This window comes from Delphinapterus leucas, chromosome 13 (assembly GCF_059928025.1).
Source record: "Delphinapterus leucas isolate spDelLeu-1000000601 "Yukka" chromosome 13, BTC_Dleu_Yukka2, whole genome shotgun sequence".
Lineage (NCBI taxonomy): Eukaryota > Metazoa > Chordata > Mammalia > Artiodactyla > Monodontidae > Delphinapterus > Delphinapterus leucas.
The window spans coordinates 41,985,976-42,004,486 of NC_143141.1; the positions used below are offsets into that span (position 1 = coordinate 41,985,976).

General features: G+C 41.4%; 1 protein-coding gene and 1 pseudogene across 1 annotated transcript in view; one reads left to right on the plus strand and one right to left on the minus strand.

Moving 5' to 3' along the window:
- The window catches only part of EHBP1 (EH domain binding protein 1), a 460,296-nt gene that overhangs the window by 359,947 nt on the left and 81,838 nt on the right, over positions 1-18,511 (minus strand). The window lies entirely within an intron of this gene.
- On the plus strand, positions 16,790-18,432 carry LOC115803586 (non-histone chromosomal protein HMG-14 pseudogene; annotated as a pseudogene).

Consider the following 18,511-nt stretch of genomic DNA (forward strand, 5'->3'; position numbering starts at 1 on the left):
TACCCTGAAGTGCCTACCACCAGACATCTTTTATATAAAAGAGAAATAATCATATAAACCACAGTTATTTTTTTCTGTCACATGTAATGGTTCATAATCCTAACTAATACACTGGGTTTATGAAGAGTAAAGAGGAAAAGGCCCTTTAGATTAGTTTGGAGAGGAGGAGTCTTCTCTTAAAAAAAAAAAAAAAGAAAAGTTAAAGCCCTCTTTCTGGATGGAACACTTTCTAAATTAACCTGAGAGCACACAAGGACTCTTGATCTTCCAAAAGTTTGCCAACAATGGCAAAAATACCTAGAACTGTACAAATCTGTTTGTCATCACTGCACCTGCCTCCTCTCCCTGGCATTTTCATATCAGCTGAGATCAGCCAGAAAATCCCAAACACTGTGGGTTTCAAATTTGATTACTTTGTAGGGAAAGGGTAGAATCTTTCCTTTGAAATAGGTTTCCAGTGGTATTCTAATTTCTTTTTCAGTCTACTCCAGTTTGCTAACCTTGACTAAATATATATTGTTACTTAAGCATGTGATTGAAGGGCATAAGGACAGCCCCTGGTGGGTGATAAAAATTAGAACTGGTCAGCAGTCATTCACAATCTTATTCAATAATTATTTTGAATTATTCAATTCAAAAGCCCAATTTTTAAAACTCATGCAGAACTATATTCAATATCTTATAATAACCTATAAAGGGAAAGAATCAGAAAAAAATATATGTATAACTGAATCACATTGCTATACACCTGAAACTAAAACAATATTGTAAATCAACTATCCTTCAATTTAAAAAAAAAAAAACTCATGCACTCCATCATTCCCAGGTGGGCTTTTTAAACTACTCCAAGAGAGGGACCCAGAGACTCCATTCACTAAGTGCTATGTAACTTTTAACCAGACTGCTTTTGCAATGTCCTAGATTACTAAAATATGTCACAGTCCATCTACCTCTGGGCAGATCTCCCTAAAACTTCAACTATTATTGACAATAAAGATCTGATTAAAAAGCAGATTTATCACAATTTATTGTAAGTCCAGAAACATATATATATATATATATATATATATATATTTTTTTTTTTTTTTGGCTGCATTGGGTCTCTGTTTCTGCGCAGGAGCTTTTTCTAGTTGGGGCGAGAAGGGGCTACTCTTCGTTGTGGTTTCTCATTGTGGTGGCTTCTCTTGTTGTGGAGCACAGGCTCTAAGTATGCAGGCTTCAGTAGTTGCAGCATGTGGGCTCAGTAGTTGCGGTACACAGGCTCTAGGGTGCGCGGGCTTCAGTAGTTGTGACACGTGGGCTCAGTAGTTGTGGCTCGTGGGCTCTAGAGCACAGGCTAGTTGTGGGACATGGGCTTAGTTGCTCCACGGCATGTGGGATCTTCCTGGACCAGGGATTGAAGCAGTGTCCCCTGCAGTGGCAGATGGATTCTTAACAACTGCGCCACCAGGGAAGTCCAGTTCAGAAACTTTTAAAACAACATCCATGCAGATTCTGCCATACGAAGAAATAATAAATACTAGAGAATCCTGATAAATGGCTTTGCTTTTTACTTCCTAAAATTACAAAATCTATTGCCTTTTCAGTAATAACAATAAATGTTTTCTGTGTATATTTTATCATTCATGCATGAAGGACTAACACTCACTTTAAATACGAGAACAAATATGCAATAAAATTGTTTCTCTGGGAAAAAGGTCAGGATTTTATATTAATGTAATCATAATATAGCCAGAAGATTTGGGAAACAGAGTCTTAAAATTTAACAAAATTTTTTTATTCATTTTTATTGGAGTATAGTTGATTTACAATGTTGTATTAGTTTCTGCCATACAGCAAAATGAGTCAGTTATATGTATATGTCTATCCACTCTTTTTTAGATTCTTTTTCCATATAGGTCATTACAGAGTATTGAGTAGAGTACCCTGTGCTCTACAGCAGGTCCCAATCAGTTATCTATTTTATATATAGTAGTGTGTGTATGCCAATCCCAATCTTCCAATTTATCCCTCCCTCCCTTTCCCCCCAGTAACCATAAGTTTATTTTCTACATCTGTGACTCTATTTCTGTTTTGTAAATAAGTTCATTTGTATCATTAAAAAAATTTTTTTTTCAATATCAGCAGAGATTTTGTTTCAGGAAGATGGGTATATAAATAGAGATTCTGAACCAGCCTACCTTTGTTTTTCACTTCTATCACACTTGACTTTTTCTCTATTGAATTTAATCTTACTGATATTTCTTATTTCCACAGCTCACTGATTGAGGCTTCTATGTTTTAATCAGTAAGACTGACTTGAGTTCTATTACATTTAAGGCTCCTTTTTGATAAAAAAGACTACAGATCTTGAGAGTTCTTTTTAAATTATTAAATATTTGTGCTGGCTTAGTGACTATTAAAAAATAACAGGTTTCAAGTGATTCATACACACAGTTCTGGGACTCCTGAGTATGGATGGATGGATAAAATGGGACGCACACAACCTTACACAGGGTTGTGTGAAAACGGCCTTCTCAATAATCATAACAGTGCCCTCCATGAATTAAAGCCAGGGTAGTCATTCTGAAACTAGATCCAGTCCTGTATCACTCCTCTACCAAAAACAGGGATTAATGCACAATTTCCAGGTTGTTAAGAAGATGATAAAAATGATCTGATTTTGATTTGCCTGTTTCAAAAGTGGCTTCGTATGCTTTCTCTATGATTAAGGCTAGGAGAGAGGAAAGGTGAAGTGTTGAAGAAAGGAAAATAAATTGCCTGACACTTGGCAAGTACTCAGTAGATGCTGATTTCTGTCCTTTCTGTCCCTTCTGAGGAGAGAATATAGTAACTTTGTTGGTTAAATTGACAAAGTGTAAGGGAGGAGATGGTGCCGACGGCTCACACTATCTGAAATTTCCAACTTATACATCCATAATAAATCACTCTGTTCAGTAATTATCTCTCACACAAAACATCAGCACTGGAAAGACATAATTCATTTAAAAAACTCTGCTACTAGATATATTACTTCACTGCTTTTGCGAGGATGAAGTTCTAATGAGAAAGAACGTTGAGGAATCTTTCCCAGAGTCTACTTCTCTATGGAAGTTCCTCTCTTCTTTCAAAAGTAGTTCCGTCTAATATTCTGTGTACTTATTCGTGCTGGTAAAGAAATCCTCTATCAGTTCTATTCCTTTGGATAGTTCAGCAGGGATTACTTTGAGACTGAGTCACTCTTGCTATCTTTCCTTGAATCTCCTCGACCCCAAATTTTATAAAGATACACTCACTCTTGTCTCCTTGATCTTTCCATGGCTGGTCTGTGTCAAATTTCTGGAGCCCTTGAGGAGTATCTTTAAAGGAATATCTTTTTTCTTTGTATTGGAATGCTTACAAACAGTTTCATAGAACAGAGCTGGCTTCTTGTATTTAGGTTGGCACATTAATCCATTAAAAAAAAGCAGGGGAGTTCAATGAGAAATTAATATGCCATGTTACAAGTATATTTTTATCAAATGTAGGTAAGAATACCAGAAAATTAGGCAAATAATAAGTGGTTACTTAGAATTCCTAAACAGTTTATACTTCTACACAGAGGGGAAGCCCATACATTGCAGCCCACCCATACCTCATCTGAGAACCTCAGGAACTTTGCTCATACAACTGGGATTTCCAACTGGGATTTCATATGTCCATTTTGTACTACTGGAAGACCACACATTGGTCAACAGAGAGATGGGCCCAAGGCAAAACAGTTAGTTTACTATTTCTGATTTTTTAACCAAGAAAGATTTTCCTGCTCCCTCCATCAACAGGTGGATTGTCTAAGGATCTGAAGAAAGGCAGTATTTAAATAAAAGGTTTACTTACATTTTGAAAAGTGAAGAGGGAGTGATCATAGAAAGACAGGGTTTAGAACTGGAAATAACCCTAGAGAAAATTCAATTCAAACCCCCTTCTTAAGAATAAAGAAAAAGAGACTAAGTAATCGTTTGTCTGCTTAGTTCAAAACAGCTAGAAGGCAAGAGGCCACAGGGAATAGTAGTTAAGAGCATGGTCTTTGTGGTTGACAGTGTGGATTTGAATCCAGATCTTCTAGGAACTGTTTGAATGGTTTCCTCATATAAAAAGTAGGAATAACAGGACCTGTCTTCCAGAGTTATTGTGAAGAGTAAATGATATGACTTATTGACACATTAAGTGCCTAGAGCCTAGAAGAGTGGCTGGTCCTCAGTAGTGCCTGGCAAATGTTATTGTCAGCGCAGGAACCCAAACCAGAATCTTTTGACTCCAACTCTTGTACACTGCATTGCACTATTAACACAGCAGGCCAAAAGGATTCAAATGTTTACTTAAAATATGGGATTCCAAATGAAATAAATTGTGTGCAACCTCATATAATGTTTTTAAAACATTTACTAATCATTCATGCAAGCAATAATACCCAGTCCTTTTCAGATGAAATTAAACGTTCCACTTTTCCCAGTGATTTAGCTGTTTTCAGATACACACAGCTCAGTACAAAGAGATGACCCAAGGGACTTTTTATCTGCAATGCAGAGAGCAAGATGGAGACAATTTACATCCGAACTTGCCGCTAGCTCCATATGGCATGTATTCATCATTTAGTGAGTTCAGCGCCCTTCAGAGCTTCAGTGATCAGGACAGAAATTGCCCACTTGTTTATGCCTGGCTGGACTGAAAATATAGGGAGAGGAAGAAGTGAAGCAAAACACCACTCCCTGCAAGAGTTGGTTCTGGATTTAGGAGTCCAGGGTTAATGCTGACCTATCCAGGAATAGTAGCCTCTGTCCTAAAGAGTAGGCAAAATGCAGATGACCTGAGGTGTATTATTTAGGGGTTGCAATCATGCATGTTATTCCTGCCTGTCCCACAAAGGACTTGACTGCAGCTAAGTCTTCCTTCTGTTCAGTACAAAGCCTCACTCGCACTGGGCAAGTGGGCATTTGCAGCAACATGTGATAACTTGGTTTGTATCAGCAACAGAAGTTGCTCTCAAAGGTTGAATTAGGAACTAACCAGCCCCTTTCCCGTGCCCCTCCTTCAGTGAGTGGGAACAGAGAGAGAAGTACTGTATTCTCCTTTCCCTATTGAGAGTAAATTAACAAAAGTTTCCCATTGGAAAGTCAAAGAATCAGTCCCTTTATACAAAAGGAATTTTGATTTTCCTCCAATTTTTCACTTCAAATGATATAGAAATCTTTCAAGATAGAAGAATATGGTCTTTTATCCTTCAGTTATCATAATGGTCTCAGTGATAGGAAAGAAGTGTACACCGACAGTCAGTATTCTGAAGTGTACACCGACTGCCCCCCCCATTATAGTATTAGGCATTTATTTAGCTCTAGAATTTGAACCCTGGAGCAAAATACAACTTCTGGAATATTAAGAAGGATTATGGACTCTTATGGGTTGAATTGTGTCCCCACCCCTTTAAATCCTTATGTTAAAGTCCTAACCCCCAGTACCTCAGGATGTGACCTTATTTGGAATTAGGGTCATTGCAGAGGCTGTCTAGATGAAGTCCTTAGAGTGGACCCTAATCCAATATTACTGGTGTCCTTATAAAAAGGGGAAATTTGCACACAGGAAGACACCATGTCAAGATAAAGGCACAGATCAGGGTGATGCATCTATAAGCCAAGAACAACAAAGATTGCTGGCAAACCACCAGAAGCTAGGGGAGAGGTGTGGAACAGATTCTTCCTCAATTCAACACTGTCTACACAATACTCTTGGACTTGTAGCCTCCAAAACTCTGAGGTGATTAATTTCCTTTGTTTAAGCCACTTAGTTTGTGAAACTTTGTTATGGCAGCCCTAGCACACTAGTATATGGAATTTCTTTTCTTCTCTTTCTTTCTTTTCTTTCTTTCTTTCTCTCTCTCTCTCTCTCTCCCTTCCTTCCTTCTTTCCTTCCTTTCTTTCTTCCTTCCTTCCCTCCCTCCCTCCTCTCTCTCTCTCTCTCTCTCTCCCTCTCTATCTCTTTCCCTCCCTCCCCCCCACTTCCTTCTTTCCTTCATTTTCTGGTGGAATTCATGGAAAAAAAGAGACTGGAAGATAGGAACATTTTTCTTTTTAGCCATTGATGGACTTTAATGCTTTCTGTAGCATTAAGAAATACAAATACTTGTTAAAAGGCATATCCATACCTAATTGTGACTAAAGTTTGGTAATAGTGGGCAAAAAGGGCCGCCCCAAGGGAGGCCAGTGCCTTCTCTGTGTGCTCAAAATCAAATCAATGGCTCCTAAAACTCAATGGCTCATTACAGGCCCTTAGAGAACTCCAGTCTTTCCATTTCTCCTACTGTGATTTTTTCATTCTTTGACCAAAGAACCCATTTTTCAACTTGCTAAATAGCTTTACTTTGTCCAGACTAATCCACCCACCTCCAAAATGCAGCAGAAGCAACATTCTAATACTACTTTTCCTTCCTTCCCAAGGAGTAATTCCACTTGCCCACCTGCTACCCCCATCCAGAAAGGAGTCTAACCCAGGTTTTAACTAATTGTCCCCTCTCTTTTCTATCCACTGTCACATGAAAAATGAGTCTCCAGGACTATCCTTGGCAATTGCACTCTTCTAGGGCAATGACACAGATTGAACTCTATCAGTGATAACAGCATCAAGGCCACTGACGCTTGCATCTGAACATCTGTGCACACGCACATACCCTCCCAGAGTTGCTCTTTGTTCCCCAAGATGACACTATTAGATAATAAGTTCCAACGTGTGTGCACTTGTGCCTGATAAGGCCACTCTGAGATCTTCTTGTGGGATCTTCTTGTGCCAAGTGTGCCCAACACCTGTTCTTGGAATAAAGACCATCCAGACCCCAGAACTACTTGTTGCTCTTAAAGGAGCTGCATCACCCATGATGCGTTTGAAGCTTTTGTTCATAAAATGGCAAACTCTGTACCTCTAGCTTCCTTTATAGCTTGCAGTAGTGTCCTAGCCATCTGCGATGTTACCACATTGCTTGAAGCAGTTCTAGACAAATGGGTATCTGTCATGTTTGCCTGCCCATCATTCATTCCTCCCCCCTCCCTTGTTTTCCCACTTTCTACCTTTGTGATTTAGATGCTGACCTTATTTACCCACCCCTATGTCTCTACTATTAGTGAAAGGAAGTACACATGACCTAAGCCAAGCCAATGAAACTCAATTCGGGGCCTTGTGCTGAAATTGCTGGGAAAGAGGTACTGTCTCTATTTGACTTGGAGTCTAAAGAATATAAGCCTGGAGTTTCTAGGGGCCACTAGGTGAAGGGACTCTCCATAGTGGCTGTATCAATTTACATTCCCACCAACAGTGCAAGAGGGTTCCCTTTTCTATACACCCTCTCCAACATTTGCTGTTTGTAGATTTTCTGATGATGCCCATTCTAACTGGTGTGAGGTGATACAATAGTTCTACTCTTTTAAGCACAATAGGGTTGGTTATAAATGGCCTGTCAACATTTCTAGCAAAGCCAGATTTTCTATAAATAAATTTGTCAGACTTCAAAGCAAAACTGTCAAAAACATAGAATTGTGCTATTGCAAGTCACCCTTAGCAGTTACTTAGACCACTGCCTCATTTCAGTCATGCAATCTTACGTGTATTCAGGTTTTTAAATACTTCATAAAGTATTTTCATACACATTATTGTAGTTGGTATTTGCTATCTCTCTGGGAAGAAAGCTGGGCAATGTGTTACTCTCCCCACTTTGCAGATGAGGTGCAATGACTTTCAGAGGTTAGGTTATCACTGGTTAGTGGTAGAGGTAGGACTAAAGTCCCACGACTCTTTACATTCAGACTAATGTTTTGTTTTCTCTATAACCATTGTCCTTTGTCACCAAATAGCCTCACATTCCCCCTAGGTAGCACTACTGCATGAACAGCTCTCTGAAAGGGTTCAAGTTTAACACCTTTCCCCTGTCAACTGCCATCCAGTGGTCCACACCTGGAAGAATCCAGATCTTCTGACTACTAGAGTCCAGTGACCTCTCATTAAACTCCAGTGCTTCACTCCCCTTCCTCCTGTTTTCTGCACAACCAGTTCTGAAATCAGCAAACACAAGGCAGTGTTGAAAGCAATAACAATTTTTAAGTGCCCACCTCCCCTTCTTCTCCATCCCTACCCCACAAATATGCCGATGGGAATCAGAGCTTTCATTTGCCAAATGTTGCAAGAAAGGGTAAGATTAATTTTAAGTCACAAGCTAACAGTGAGTAATGATGGAGAAGGAAAATGAAACTCAATCTGAAGGACTCTCCAGGTAGAACCTGAGGCTTTCCCCCCTCTCCCTTTCACCTTTGCCTTGAGTGTAATTCACTTATCTTCAGATTCAATAACTTGAGGACAGAAGGAGTATGGAGCAGGGTGAGGGCTGTAAGTGAAGCCAGGGAGTGCTAAAAGTGAGAAGGGAGGAACTCTGCACTCTTATGGGCAGCACATTCTGCTAGGCAGTGTTTACAGGAGTAAATGTCCAGCTAGGAACAGAACTTTCCTTTCCTATCTGATGATCTCTCCTTAAGTCAACAAAAGTGTTCATAAAGAAGACACAAGACTCAAAGATGCTTTCCTTTAAGATTCTACTTTGGTTGATAGAAACCAAAGATAAGGAGGAGTGAACAAATCCCTAAACCTTTGGGGAGAAAAATTTCCACAAATTATTTTACCTGAATTTGGGTGAGGGCCGTGGAAGGGGGTAATTTTGGTGGTGGGGATGTGTGGATTAATCATCTCAGTGTGCTCTTGACAAATGCTCAGATGAAGCATGCCCTGTCATCTTGCTTCTTGGTCTGCCAAGGCTAAAATACAGCCCAGAACTCAGCTGAGCTGTGTTTTTAGCTCCGGACCTCTAGAAATTGGGCACAGCACACTTCGTTGGTGATGGTTTTGCATTTAACCTTGAAATCAAGTTGTTATACAATTTAACGATTCAAATCCCTGTGTATCCTAGTGGCCAATATTTTGTTTTTTAAAAAAAAAATTATGTCAATACGACTTTGTCTTTGTACTAAGATTCTCTGTCTTAAGTCTTTTATTACTGTTGAGAAATTTGAAAAAACTTTAAAATAATATTTTCAATAGAGAAGAGGCATGAGACTTTTCTAAGACCCTTGCTTCAGGTACTAGCTATATAATAGAACCTTAGGACAAGAGACTCGAATGTTGAGAGAGCCGATTGGGCTTTGGTGGGGTGGAGGAAGACATAAAACAGATGGAAAATAAAAATAACCCAAAGGAAAAATGTGAATGCTAGACTAACTAAACTGATTATTAAAGGAATGACAACTGCCCAAAATTTATTAGGTATAGGTACCAGTGATGTAAAATTTGCAGGGGATAAGGAAAAGCCTCTTGACCTAATTTCAGATTATCATCTTGGCTTTCTTGGGGATGTTATGGTATTGTCAAGCTTTTCATACTTTTACATGGGTTATAAAAACAGGAGAACCAGTCAAGAGGCCTCTGGGTTCCTGAATTGACTGATAGGTGTGATATTGATATTATCAATTTTCCATTATTTGGGGATCAATTAAACTGGTTTGAATTGTTGTGGGAGGTCCAATAAAAGAGGGACACCCTTTGCTTCAGACTATGCTGATAAAATGCAAAGCATATGCTTGGGGTCAGAAGATGAGGCTTGGAGCCCAGGCTGTCCCTTACTGACTCAAGCTACCTGGAATGAGTCTTTTAGCCTCTCTACGGCTCAGAGTTCTCTGTATTAAAACGAGTCTAATAATAATGATTATTTTGGAAATCAAATAAGCTAATATATACGAATGCAGTTATGAACTCTAAAGTGCTAGTTACTATTTTTATTATTTTCTAATGCTGGCCCTAGGTTACAAATCAAAAGGGGAAACAAAATAACAAACCCTACTCTGTCTTCAGGGAAAAAAAAAAGATGGATGTGAATATTGCTTTTACTATATTTCCCCCTTCTTACTTCATTTGGATCTTTGAAAAGCTGCATTCATCTGCTATTATGGCTTTACCCTCTAAGCCTTCTGTATTTGATGTCTTTAGACCTTATACTCAGGTTAAGAACTGAGAAGAGGGACTTCCCTGGTGGCACAGTGGTTAAGAATCCGCCTGCCCGTGCAGGGGACACAGGTTCGAGCCCTAGTCCAGGAAGATCTCACATGCCGCGGAGCAACCAAGCCCCTGCACCACAACTGCTGAGCCTGCACTCTAGAGCCCACAAGCCACAACTACTGAGCCCATGAGCTGCAACTACTGAAGCCCACGTGCCTAGAGCCCATGCTCCACAACAAGAGAAACCACCACAATGAGAAGCCCACACACCACAACGAAGAGTAGCCCCCGCTCGCCGCAACTAGAGAAAGCCCGCGCACAGCAAGAAAGACCCAATGCAGCCAAATATAAATAAATAAATAAACAAATAAATAAAATTTTAAAAAAAGAACTGAGGAGAAACATAACTTAGAGCAAGTTATGGAACTTGACCATAGCCCTTGGGAATTTAAATTCCACTGACTACAGGTGGGACCATGTTTTCTTTCTGTTTCTCGGGGTTTTTTAAATTTTTTAAAGCAATGTGGTTTCTGCGTCTTCTTCTAGCACTACAATGGCTTAGGCTTTTGTGGAAAAAACAAAACAAAACAATGGATCTAGAAAACAAAAATAATGGATCTCGTACAATTTGACAACCCCCACATAGGAATTTCCCAACCACAGAGTCCTGCAGGATCACTGCAGGTGTGCCAGAGACATGGGCTAACCCACAGCTTTACTCATACCAAACAAACACTCACTCGGTCGCCCAGGGAAAATCAAATAAAGGTAACCATTGACACTACCATTGCCATTTTTGCACGTGCATTCTTGACAGGAATACGGCAACCCAGCAAAATGTCTTTGTGAAATAGCACAATGTCAACTCATCTCTCTCCATAGTTACTAGGCAAGAAACCAAGGTGAATAACTTTTAGGAGCCAAACTAAGTATTTTTTTTACATCTGTATCTTCAATGATATATTACTATTTACTAAAGTTTACTTGAAGGCAATTATCACTTTATGAAATGGGACACATACAATGATTAATGATGGTGTGAAGCTTATAATAAAGTTTTCATGAAATTACATTACAGGATAGTTTAGAACTACTTTTTGAAGAGGGTAGGACTATTTTGGCCTGCTTCATTTAAGGATGATTTTTCTCTTGCCTGAATTGAAACCCAAAGATTCTCAGGATAAGAAGACATCTCTCCATGGGTTCTTCCTTCTAGATGGCTTTTTGCAGTATTGGAAGGTTTTTCTTGGGGACATTTCAAGAAATAGAAGAAAGACTTTATTTTGTACCTAAGCTCTTTTCTTCCCATGTTCTGACTTTGTCAAAATGGAAGCACATTACTGGACTCTTCTCTAAGTTTCAAGGTTATTTCAATATCATTTCAATATCTGTAGGATACTCACCCATCTTCTCTGGTTGGGAGCAGGAAGTGGGCACCTTCAGTATATCCATGAAAAAAGCAATACCCCAGGACTTCCTAGAGTATCTCAAGAGCCATAACTTGCACATGTGGGCACTTTTTAAAATTTTTACTTTTTTATTGATGTATAGTTGATTTGTAATGTTATACAAGTTTTGGGTGATTCACAATTTTTAAAGGTTATGCTCCATTTATAGTTATTATAAAATATTAGCTATGTTCCCTGTGTTGCACAATATATCCTTGTAGCTTATTTATTTTATACATAGTAGTTTATACCTCTTAATCCAATGCCCCTATCTTGCCCCTCCCCTCTCCCCACTGGTAACCACTAGTCTGTTCTCTATATCTGTGAGTCTGCTTCTGTTTTGTTATATTCACTAGTTTTATTTTTTAGATTCCACATGTAAGCGATAACATACAGTATTTGTCTCTCTCTGTCTGACTTATTTAACTAAGCGTAATACCCTTCGAGTCCATCCATGTTGCAAATGGCAAAATTTCATTCTTTTTTACGGCTGAGTAGTATTCCATTGTGTGTGTGTGTGTGTGTGTGTGTGTGTGTGTGTATATATATATATATATACCACATCTTCTTTATCCATTCAGCTGTTGGTGGACACTTAGGTTGCTTCCATATCCTGGCTATTGTAAATAATGCTGCATGAACACTGGGGTGCATGTATCTTTTCAAATTACTGTTTTCTTTTTCTTCTGATATATACCCAGGAGTAGAATTGCTGGGTCATATGGTAGTTCTATTTTTAGTTTTTTGAGAAATCTCCATACTGTTTTCCACAATTGCTTCACCAATTTACATTCCCACCAACATTGTATAAGGGTCCCCTTTTTCCCATATTCTTGACAACATTTGTTATTTGTGGTCTTTCTTATGATAGCCATTCTGACAGGTGTGAGGTGATATCTCATTGTGGTTTTGATTTGCATTTCTCTGTTGACTAGTGAAGTTGAGCATTTTTCATTTGCCTGTTGGTCATCTATATGTCTTCTCTGGAAAAATGTCTGTTCAGGTCTTCTGCCCATTTTTTAATTGGGTTGCTTATTTTTTTGATGTTGGGTTGTATGAGCTATTTATGTATTTTGGATATTAACCCTTTATCAGTCATACCACATATGGGCACTTTAAAATCATTTACTAAAGGCATTCTGTGAAGGCAGACAAGTTAAAAAAAATTCCTCTTCCCTGACACTAGGGTTCATGGTCAGTGAAGGATAGCTGTATCAGTCCCTGTCTGCCCTGGCAGGGCACATTTGCACAATACTTGAACCAGACTGCTCTATAGGGCACCAATAGGACATGATCACTTTGAACTGCTCTTTCTTGATCCATGCTTGAGGCCATAGGTATCTGATAAGATATTGCAGGCATCATTTCTTCAGTACCAGAAATCTCTCCAATTTCTGTCTCCCAGGCTTCCTTCATGTGTTCACCCTCTTCTGGTCTCTATAGTTCTTTCTATCCCACTAAGATAAACCCAAGGTCTCCCTCTCTGCCCAGTGATTCTCAGACTTCTTTGACTCAGGCTCAGTTGGGTGGGGCAAAATGTTCCAAGACCCACATATTATAGTCTTGCCTGCTTTTCAAAGAATTCCCTGATAACGATGCACTGTTGCTGTGCAAGCACATTTTGTGCAAGTCATGTGAATATCTGCTTTAGCAATACTGGTATGGATGGTTTTTATATGTATCACAATCCATATTTGTTTTAATGTTTTGTTATAAAAAATTATAGGTCACAAATTGAGTTGACCTATGTAGATATCACTATCTTATTGTAGGGTTAATCAAACAATCCATGTCAAACAAAATAGATGATGATGGAGGTAAACGAAGGGTAATTTATAATTAAAAAGCAGGAATAGGGCTTCCCTGGTGGCGCAGTGGTTGAGAGTCCGCCTGCCGATGCAGGGGACACGGGTTCGTGCCCCGGTCCAGGAGGATCCCACGTGCCGTGGAGCGGCCGTGAGCCATGGCCGCTGAGCCTGCACGTCCGGAGCCTGTGCTCCGCAACGGGAGAGGCCCCAGCAGTGAGAGGCCCGCGTACCACAAAAAAAAAAAAAAAAAAGCAGGAATAGTAACCATTGAAAAGTACAACAATACAGAACTGATATTAATAGGAAAGCAGTCTTCCTGACTATTGAGGATACTTCAACAATCTGTCCATGCATGTTGATAGGGGGAGCTTTGCAAATATTGCCAAGTGTTGCCTGACAACCAGGTGAATACTAAGTAGTCACCTCAGTAAACTCTAGTTATGTGCTAAAATTTTATTTATGAATACCAAATACTACTAACTCTTAACAACCTAGCAGTTATTAGTAGCTTTTAGACACATATATACATGCACACACACATACACACACACACACACACACACACACACACACACACACATTGAAAATCTAGGGCATCAAGAGCCATTTGCTAGTAAGATCCAAAGAAAAGACATGTATTTTGGGATTAATCTGTGGGACATCAGGAGGATGCTTGTGGCCTACCAGTTGGCTATGGTCCATACCTTGAAATTCATCACTGCTTAGGTGGTTGGCTTGGCTTTTTGACTCAGCTTCTCAAGATGCTGGATCACTAGTCCTGTTTCATCCTTTGCCGCTACAGGCACATCCCGACCTTGTGCCCTGGCCAGCACTCCAGTGCTCCCTGGCCTGGACCTCCAAACCCCTAGTCTCTCACTAGAGTCCCTCTCTGGGAAGGAGAATCAGATGTTACCCAGTAACTGGACAGACTCCCTGTTACCCCCTTGCAGTATCTGTGATGTCATAATGGGAGGCCTTGAGTGAAACATGGTGAAGGGGAGTCAGAAGACCTGCTCACAGGCCACCTCTGCCTTGGCAGCTGTTTGACAGCAGGTGAGTTACCTCACTTCTCAGCTTAGATTTCTCCTCTACAAAATGGAAATAATAATACCAACCTCATAGATTTCTTGTGAAGATCAAATGGAATAATGTAAGTGATAAAGCATGGTAAAGTATAAATACATTTATAAAAGTAATACGTGTTATTGTTGCAGAGAGGTAATATTCATGCAAGCATCTAGATTGTTCTTTTTACAAACTATGATATTAGAATGCTATGATGTATAAGAATGACAAACAATACAGACTGTCTGTCCAGCATGAAGGTCAAACGCGAGGATCTCACAGACGGAAGACACTATTGAGAAGGAGTACGAATTCCTGATTCCACAATCCTGAGACATGTTATAAGGAGAAGTAAATCTCTCAGTGGTCCTGAATCTCCCCCTCCCTCTTTTTTCCCCCTTCTCAAGGCTTGGAGAGCAGGACTTAATTCAGAGTGATTCCAAGCATCAGAAATGTAGGTTTTTTTCCCTCCATCCCAGTGCCTGGGAGGACAGGGGCTGAAGAATGCCAGGAATTTTTCCCTCCACCCAGTCAGGAATGTGTCCTGCTTGAGGTGCTTAGCAGGAATGTGAGGGCTGCCAGATAAGACCCAGAGCCGTGGTTGTGGGCCTGGGGCAGGGGAGGGAGCTCTCCTCCACCAACGAGGCCTTCCTCAAGAGCCCCCAGAGGCTGCTCTCTGGGTAACAGCAGAGACTAGAGCCAGTGTTGCAGGACTAACCTCTGCAGACAGTGAGTGAAGAGGCAGCTTAGCCAGATGTTCAAAACAAAGACATGGCAATGTTTTCGGTCTCTGGAGGAAGCACTGTCTTTGGGATCAACACAGACGTGGGCTGGACTGCAGACTGCCACTTACCAGTTAGCTGCGTGACCTGGGTTAGCTACTCTGTGGGCTTGGCTTTTCCCACTATAAAATGCAAATAATACTACTACCTACCTCTTATGGTTGTGAGGAGGATTGAATAAAATAGTGTATATAAAACACTTAGCATAGCTATAAAGCCTATTTTTACATGCCTAGCTTTTAAACAGTCTCAGTACCCTGCATATATTCAGTGGCACAGTATACAGTGTGTTTTCATATTTGTTACTTCTTTTTAATTGCATTAAGCAATAGTGTGAACTTGAGTACCCTTGGGATGATTGGTAGATACATACATCTTTTTTTCTTTTTTTTTTTTTTGCGGTATCCAGGCCTCTCACTATTGTGGCCTCTCCTGTTGCGGAGCACAGGCTCCGGACGCGCAGGCTCAGCAGCCGTGGGTCACGGGCCCAGCTGCTCCACGGCATGTGGGATCTTCCCGGAACGGGGCACAAACCTGTGTCCCTTGCATCGGCAGGCGGACTCTCAACCACTGCGCCACCAGGGAAGCCCTATACATCTTTTAAAACAAGTAACAGAGTGTCTGTCATCTTTGGCGGTTATCACAGGCCTGGTCTTAGCTCTTGTCCACACCCTACCCGTATCCCAGTTTTTTCAGTGAGTTTCCAGTCAGTTCCAGTCAGGAGAAAGCTGCCTCCTCCCCCCCCTCCCCCCCACCCCCACCCTCCCATCTCCCGGAACACACTGATATATTGGACCAGAGTAGCTGCTGCTCTCATCCAGCTTCCTATGGGAGCTTGGAAGAAGCTGTTGTTGGAGGTCAAAGAGAAGCTCAGAAGCTTTAAGGATTCTGTCAGGTAGGCTTGCCCTTGAGGGGCTCCTGGGGCAGCCAGACTGCCTACCTGATCCCCTTATGCCTGGGTCTCAAAGTTTAACCTGTGTTGGAGAAGGTCTGCCCTGCCCCAGGTCCCTAGCAGGCTTCTCTGCCTTTCACTTTCCTTCTGCCAGCTTTTCTGAAAGCCAGGTCAGGAAGGCAAGACTTAGTCCCTGCCTTGTTCAGAGAGGAACTCCTGGAACAATGTGGTTCTGCAAGCTGCCCCTGACCTTGGTGTTCCTGAAGCCATGGCACGGCTCCACTTCCCCAGGTCCCGAATCTTGATGCCTACAGTTACAATGGATCTGTTGTGTCCTTTCACAGACTTGATCTTGGATTTTCAGTCTCCACCTGGCACAGTGGAGATGAGGATGGCAGCTCTGACCTATTTCCTGTAGTCTCTGTGGGCTTCCTGACAGTTCTTTCTTCCCGGGGCTTGGTTCTCTTTAATATCAGCCATGCACTCTGGACATAGAATCCCATGTCCAGATGGGAGCAAATGTACCTCTCCACTGATTGCCTTAATGCTTCCAGGCTGGTTCTTGCATAATGTCATCCACCTCTCACTCCATGAATCTCAGAGAAACTTCAATCTTTATTGGTAGTAAATATTTTCTGGGAAACACATGTAAGACTATTGCTTTATTGACCTTCTTGAATTCTTAAGGGCATGGCCTAAGGCAAGCTGGGACCACAGCTTTCCGAATTGGCAGGTAGGCTAGTGAGCAAGGGCCAGGCAATGGCCTGTGAGAGGGACACAGGATGGGGTTTGGAGACACTGTCCTACGTGAGAGTTTGGATCAGGGACAAGGGTCAAAGGCAGACTCTAAAGGATGTAGCCAGCTCTGTTATGGTTATGGCCTTTGTTGGTGCCAGGTAGGAGATATTCCAAGGTATGATTAGACAGGAGGTAAGGGAATAGAAGTCTGCCTACATGTGGCCAAGCTCTAGAAGGCTCATTTATTAGAGCAGGATCCAGGTCCAGGGAAGGATGGATGGCTAAAGAGAGATGGAAAACCAGGGCCCTAGTCACTAGCTAAGGTTCAGAGCCATATCAGGCATTTAACGACTTCTTTAAAACATCTTACAGGCGGTGGGCCCAGCAGCCAATGGGCGGGGGCGGCCCGGACGACGGGGAGGGGGAGCCCGCGGCTGGGGGACGCGCGGGGGAGGAGGAGGCGGGCTCCCAATCCGGTTCCATCCGGTTCTCCCACCGCCCCCGCCGCGGGTCCCAGCAGCTCAGGCGGCGGCAGGAGCGGCAGAGGCCAGGCAGCCCAGCTTCGCGAAGGCCCTCGGCGCGCCGTGGCCCGCAGGCACCCGGCACGCGCCCGCCCCGCCGCCACGATGCACAAGAGGAAGGTGAGCTCCGCCGAGGGGGCGGCGAAGGAGGAGCCCAAGAGGAGATCGGCGAGGTTGTCAGCTAAACCGGCTCCTCCAAAAGTGGAAACGAAGCCAAAAAAGGCGCCAGGAAAGGATAAATATTCCAACAAAAAAGTGCAAACAAAAGGGAAAAGGGGAGCAAAGGGAAAGCAGGCTGAAGTGGCTAACCAAGAGACTAAAGAAGACTCACCTGCAGAAAATGGCGAAACTAAAAATGAGGAGAGCCCAGCTTCTGATGAAGCAGGAGAGAAAGAAGCCAAGTCTGAGTAAAATCACACACCTGGTCCTATCAGTGGTCCCTGTTTCCCCTCTTGTACAATCCAGAGGAATATTTTTATCAACTCTTTTGTAAATGCAGGTTTTTTAGTAGCTCTAGAAACATTTTTAAAAAGGAAGGAATCCCACCTCATCCCATTTTTTAAGTGTAAATGCTTTTTTTTTCAGAGGTGAAATCATTTGCTGGTTGTTTATTTTTTGGTACAACCAGAAAATAGTGGGATATTGAATATGGGAGGCTTTGATTGCCTTGGGTGTCAGCTTAACATTCCACAGATGGAGGGTAGCTTTTATATCCTATAATACAAAGCATACTAAATGGCAGTTTGGAGTCAGTTGTGCATTTAATGTCTTAAACACTTTAAATTACTTCTCTTCCCACGTTGTTTTTGGTAGAATTGTTTCCTAAAGCAAACCACTCACCCCTTGATCTTGGCTCTCCTGGGCAGAATTTTGTGCACTCTGTAACATCTTTGGTCGTGGTAGTCCAGTTCTTCTAGTAACTGTTAATGTGCTGTCAACGATTGACAATTTGCGTATGTAGTGTATGTGATATTAAATTGTGAATTAGTGGGACTTACGATGTAACAGCATATCAATATTTGACGATATTGGTACTTGATATCCTGTGAAGGAAAATTTGCCCCCAGATTTTAAGCTGGAAAGTCACTGGAATAACTGTTCAGAAAAGAATCACAACTACATGATTTTTAAGGTTTTTGGTACATATGTTGAGAATTGTGTACAAATTGAAATGTCTGTGTACTGATCCTCAAAACAACCAATAAAATCTCAATTATGA